Consider the following 7,184-nt stretch of genomic DNA (forward strand, 5'->3'; position numbering starts at 1 on the left):
AACTGTAACCAGTGCCTGTAACCTGGTTCAGGTTATCAGTCAACCTACCAGGGCAGTTACAAACAGCACAGGAATTAAATCATCAACATATATTGATTACATCTTTACTCATGCTGTAGAAATTTGCTTTAAAGCATGATCCAAATCCCTCAGATGTAGCAATCACCATATAGTAGGAAAGCCAAAGTTCAAAAGCCTTGGCCTAATATAGTGTGTAAGAGGTCATACAATAAGTTTAGTAGTGATTCCTATGTTGATGATGTAAATAATATTTGCTGGTCTGTGGTGTGTAATGAGGAGCAACCAGATGCTGCACTTGATACATTTATGAAATAGCTTATTCCAGTTACTAATAAGCATTTACCCATTAAGAAAATGACTGTAAAAACAATAAAATCCCTGTGGATTGATGAGGAATTAAAAAATTGTATGGAAAGGGGGATACCTAGTCAGTTGTACAACAATGCATTCAACTGAAATGTGTCTTCTGCATTTAACCCAACCCCTCTGAATCAGAGAGGTGCGGGGGGGTGACATAATCAACATCCACGTCTTCAGCACCAGGGGAAAGTGGGTTAACTGCCTTGCTCAGGGGCAGAATGACACATTTTTAACTTGTCGCCTCAGGGATTCGATCCAGCAACTTTTCGGTTACTGGCCCAACGCGCTAACCACTAGGCTACCATGGTTGAGAGGGATGAGGCAAAAGGAATGGCAAATAAGTCTGGCGGAACAACCAATTGGCAAATGTACTACAAATTGAGAAATATGACTAAACTCAATTAAAACAATTAGAAACTATACTATGCAACAGAGATAAATGATATAAAGAATGATAGGTAAAAGCTTTGGAGTACCTTAAATTACATTTTGTGCAAAAAGGCAAACTCGGCCCCATCATTCATTGAATCAGATGGCTCATTCATCACAAAAGCCACTGATATTGCCAATTACTTAAATCATGTTTTCATTGGCAAGATTAGCACACTTAGGCATGACATGCTAGCAACAAACACTGACACTACACATCCAAGTATAAATCATCAAATTATGAAAGAAAAGCATTGTAATGTTGTATTCCGTAAAGTCAGTGTGGAAGAAGTGAAAAAAGTATTGTCTATCAACAATGACAAGCCACCTGGGTCTGACAATATGGATGGAACATAGTGGATGATATTGTCACTCCTATTGACCATAACTTAAATCCAAGCCTACTAGAAAGTGTGTGCACTCAGGCCTGTAGGGAAGCAAAAGTCATTCCGCAACCCAAGAATATTAGAGCCCCCTTTACTGGCTCAAATAGCCGACCAATGAGCCTGTTACCAACCCTTAGTAAACTTTTGTGAAAAATTGTGTTTGACCAGCTGCTATTTCACTGTAAACAAATTGACAGACTTTCAGCATGATTATATGGAAGGACATTCAACAAGCACAGCACATAGACAAATGACTGATAATTGTCTGAGAGTAATTGATGATACAAATATTTTGGGAGTTGTTTTGTTAGACTTCAGTGCGGCTTTTGACATTATCAATCATAGTCTGCTGCTGGAATAACATACTGTATGTGTTATGGCTTTACACCCCCTGCCATATTGTGGATAAATAGTTTCCTGTCTAATAGAACACAGAGGGTGTTCTTTAATGGAAGCCTCTCCAACATAATCCAAGTAGAATCAGGAATTCCCCAGGGCAGCTGTCTAGGCCCCATACTTTTTTCAATCTTGTCACTGGCTTTGAGTAAAGGCAGTGTGCTCAAAGCCAGTGTGTTTTTGTATGCGGATGACTCAACAGTATACACGTCAGCTACAACAGCGGGTGAAATGACTGCAACACTTAACAAAGAGCTGCAGTTAGTTTCAAAATGGGTGGCATGGAATAAATTTGTCCTAAATATTTCAAAAACTAAAAGCATTGTATTTGGGACAAATCATTCACTAAACCCTAAACCTCAATTAAATCATGTAATGAATAATGTGGAAATTTTGCAAGTTGAGATGACTAAACTGCTTGGAGTAACCCAGTATTGTAAACTGTCATGGTCAAAACATGTTGATACAACGGTAGCTAAGATGGGGAGAAGTCTGTCCATAATAAAGTGCTGCCCTGTCTTCTTAACAACACTATCAACAAGGCAGATCCTACAGGCCCTAGTTTTGTCACACCTGGACTACTGTTCAGTCGTGTGGTCCGGTGTCACAAAGAGGGACCTTGGAAAATTACAACTGGCTCAGAACAGGGCAGCATGGCTGGCCCCTAAATGTACACGGAGAGCTAACATTAATAATATGCATGTCAATCTCTCATGACTCAAAGTGGAGGAGAGATTGACTTCATCACTACTTGTTTTTGTAAGAAATGTTGACATGCTGAATGTACTGAGCTGTCTGTTTAAACTACTAGCACACAGCTCGGAAATCCATTCATACCCCACAAGTCATGCCACCAGAGGTTTCTTCACAATCCCCAAGTCAAGAACAGACTATGAGAGGCACACAGTACTATATAGATCCATGACTACATGGAACTCTATTCCACATCAGGTAACTGATGCAAGAAGTAGAATCAGCTTTAAAAACAGAGAAAATACACCTTATGGAACCAGTGGAGACTGTGAAGAGATACACACATAGGAATAGACACACGCTAGCACACACACTACACATGCGTACATTGTAATATTGTTGTATGGTGGTATTATACATTGTTTATTGTAGATATGTAGTGGTGTGATAATGTTATATATGATGTACTATTTTATCTTTTTTTTAATGTGTGATGCAAGTGCCTTAATGTGTTTGGGCCCCAGGGCCCCCTAAGGGGGATCCCTAATAAATACAAATACAAAGATTACATTTTCTAAACGCAGGTTTATCATACAATATGAGTAGGGACATCCTCTGACGAATACTACCCCACCTGAAAATAATCATTTATTATAGCACAATGACAGGATGGACACTGAGATACATCAACTTCGGCATGAGCGACGTTGGCCCATTTACAACAAAGCATAACAGTTTACAATTGATTGTTCAAATACAATACATCTGTGTCACAACTTAAAATAAAAAAACGTCTGGCATGCTTGGCAGGAGGCCAATTACTTACACACCAGGAGTAACGGTGAGTTCAGACAAACGCTTCAGTTCCACCACGATGTTGACTACTTTGAAGGTCCAGGGCTGAGCCACTGTGAAAGAACTCATAGCTCTTCTCATTGAATACACATGTAACCCCTGGAGCCCTGATTGGAAAGGTCACGGCAGGCATTGATGACATTATTTGGTTTTGCACAATAAGTCGATTTATCAGTAATATTTAAAACAGGCTGAACCTGAGCTTACAGAGGGAATATCTCATTTTGAATCTTTCTCTGGAAAAGATGTACCAAGCTGTCAGATGTAGTCACTTTTTAATTATTATGCAACTAATAGACATTCCACTCACATGTTTACCCCTGCTGCCTCCTATCTCCAGGGGTCACGTGTATCCAATGGAATTCCAACTGGAATGAAGGCTCAATTTTCCAAGTCTGGCTGAAGGGAATGTTTTCCAAAAGGGGAGAGGATTAAATTCGGAACCATAGTGGAAAGAATTAAACAGCAAATACAATTATGAGGGCGTCCAAAAATTGCTGGAAAGAGGCTTAAGTGCGTGTATCCACTTAATACCCAATGTTTAGTACTGTCAGATTAAATGACTCGGGCCATGGTTTTCAGATGAAACACATTGTTTTGAAATGATCTATTGTTTGTTATTCCATTTGCAGTCTAACTTCCAGGTATTACTAAAGTATTTACATTTTTGGTTGGACAAACTACTAGACTAGATAGACTAGAAAATAAGCTTATAGGCATATTAACAATGATACAGTTGAAGTCGGAAGTTTACATACACTTACATTGGAGTCATTAAAAATCGTTTTTCAACCACTCAACAAATTTCTTGTTAACAAACTATAGTTTTGGCAAGTCGGTTAGGACATCTACTCTGTGCATGACACAAGTAATTATTCCAACAATTGTTTACAGACAGATTATTTCACTTATAATTCACTGTATCACAATTCCAGTGGGTCAAAAGTTTACATACACTAAGTTGACTGTGCCGTTAAACAGCTTGGAAAATTCCAGAAAATGATGTAATGGCTTTAGAAGCTTCTGATGGGCTAAATTGACATAATTGGAGTCAATTGGAGCTGTACCTGTGGATGTATTTCAAGGCCTACCTTCAAACTCAGTGCCTCTTTGCTTGACATCATGGGAAAATCAAAAGAAATCAGCCAAGTCCTCAAAGAAAAAATTGTAGACCTCCACAAGTCTGGTTCATCCTTGGAAGCAATTTCCAAACGCCTGAAGGTACCACGTTGTCACGATCGTCGTAAAGGGGAGACCAAAGCGCAGCGTGGTGTGAATGCATGATTTAATGATTGACTATACAAAATAATAAGACGTACGTGACTGCTAATGAAACACTGTGCTAACATGCAACATAACATAGTCAGAATAACCCACCATCAATGGACCAAGCAGCGTGGTAACGGCCAGCAGCAGCAGTGGCAAAGAACACAGGACTCATGGACTTTTGGGAACCATATTTCGGTAGCCTGTTTTGTATTGTGGTTTGTGTGTTATTGTCTATGTCTATGTCTAGTTGCCTGTGTCTGCACTAGTTTTATATAGCTTCATGTTCGGTTTGTTGTTTTGTATAGTTAAGTGTTCTTCGTCTTCATTAAAGTATCATGTATTCACATCACGCTGCGCCTTGGTCTCCTCCGTACAACGAACGTGTCACACGTTCATCTGTACAAACAATAGTATGTGAGTGTAAACACCATGGGACCACGCAGCCATCATACCGCTCAGGAAGGAGACGCACTCTGTCTCCTAGAGATGAACGTACTTTGGCGCGAAAAGTGCAAATCAATCCCAGAACGACCTTGTGAAGATGCTGGAGGAAACAGGTACAAAAGTATATCCACAGTAAAACGAGTCCTATATCGACATAACCTGAAAGGCCGCTCAGCAAGGAAGAAGCCACTGCTACAAAACCGCCAGACTACGGTTTGCAACTGCACATGGGACAAAGATTGTAATTTTTGGAGAAATGTCCTCTGGTCTGATGAAACAAAAATAGAACTGTTTAGCCATAATGAACATTGTTTGGAGGAAAAGGGGGGATGCTGTAACGGCTGTTGGAAGGAGTGGAGGACCAAAGTGCAGCGTGGTACGTGTTCATCTTTATTATTGGAACTGAACACTGATTAACCAAAATAACAAAGAGAATGAACAAAAACCAAAACAGTTCTGTCTGGTGCAGAAAGACACAATACAGAAAACAACTACTCACAAAACCCATGTGGGGAAAAGCTACCTAAGCATGGTTCTCAATCAGAGACAACGATAGACAGCTGCCTCTGATTGAGAACCACACCCGGCCAAACAACAAAGAAATACAAAACATAGAAAATGAACATAGAATGCCCACCCTAGTCACACCCTGGCCTAATCAAAATAGAGAATAAAAGCCTCTCTATGGCCAGGGCGTGACAGATGCTTGCAAGCCGAAGAATACCATCCCAACCGTGAAGCACGGGGGTGGGAGCATCATGTTGTGGGGGTGCTTTGGTGCAGGAGGGACTGGTGCACTTAACAAAAAAGATATCTTAATGAGGATGGAAAATTACGTGGATATATCAGTCAGGAAGTTAAAGCTTGGTAGCAAATGGGTCTTCCAAATGGACAATGACCCCAAGCATACTTCCAAAGTTGTAGCAAAATAGCTTAAGGACAACAAAGTAAAGGTGGCCATCACAAAGCCCTGACCTCAATCCTATAGAAAATTTGTGGGCAGAACAGAAAAAGCATGTGCGAGCAAGGAGGCCTACAAACCTGACTCAGTTACAGCTCTGTCAGGATGAATGGGACAAAATTTACCCAACTTATTGTGGGAAGCTTGTGGAAGGCTACCCAAAACGTTTGACCCAAGTTAAACCATTTAAAGGCAATACTACCAACTACTAATTGAGTGTATGTAAACTTCTGACCCACTGGGAATGTGATGGAAGAAATAAAAGTTTAAATAAATCATTCTCTCTACTATTATTCTGACATTTCACATTCTTAAAATAAAGTGGTGATCCTAACTGACCTAAGAAGGAATTTTAACTATGATTAAATGTCAGGAATTGTGAAAAACTGAGTTTAAATGTATTTGGCTAAGGTGTATGTAAACTTCCGACTTCAACTATATATGAGGTTAGAGTTGAGACAGAACCAGAGAGAGTTGTAATTGCTGAGTAGCTTGTGATTCTTAAATGGTATTAACAATTTGTTTCATTAAACAAGAAAGGCCCACAAAATAGTTGTATTTTATTGTAAGAAAACCCCAATGAGACAAGGGTTGATTTAGACATTTAAATAGAGAGAAGGTTGAAGTCGAGTTAAATCATTGTCTCACAACACATCATTCTGGGGTCACCCACATAGACGTCAGCAGGATTATCAAAAGGACAGAGGGAAAGTATTGTTGAGGGAAGCTTACAGAGATGATTAGCAGCCACATGCCACCAACAGGGTGGGTGACTAGGGCAGACCACATCAGGCATCATGCCTTGGCTCCCCTTTCTACTATCCAAACCCATTTGATAAAGTTGGCATTGTGGTCACCAAATCATTGAACCAATGCAACATTTAAATGTCTCTTTTGTATTTCAAATGACAACTTTCATAAATAAGCCATTATAAATGTTTATAAATGTTTATTCATGACAGTTGTAAAGTGTTAACAATATCTGAACATCCTTATATGCAGCATTGAAATCACTGTAGAGATTTTAAAGGCTCTTTAAGTTTGCATCTGATACAATTATTAAAGTTATAGTCAAATGAATGGATTAGACATTGGGGAATTGATTGGAGATGCATGACAGCTGTGTTCAACATTGTATGTTGTTTTCCTGGCAACGCAGGTTTGGCTCTATCCCATCGAAGCCCCTCTGGGATTGCATGTCTACAGATAAGTCAAGAATGTAAACAAGTCATAAATGCATCTACAAACACATTCTTGGCTCTCCAGTAAAACTTTACAAGTAACGAAGTGACAGCCCAGTCTTACGTAACATTTTAATGAGGCCCACAGTAGGGGATAATACTATGGGTTTCACTAAGTAATTCACCTAT

The sequence above is a fragment of the Oncorhynchus nerka genome, linkage group LG11 (genome assembly GCF_034236695.1).
Source record: "Oncorhynchus nerka isolate Pitt River linkage group LG11, Oner_Uvic_2.0, whole genome shotgun sequence".
Taxonomy (NCBI): Eukaryota; Metazoa; Chordata; class Actinopteri; order Salmoniformes; family Salmonidae; genus Oncorhynchus; species Oncorhynchus nerka.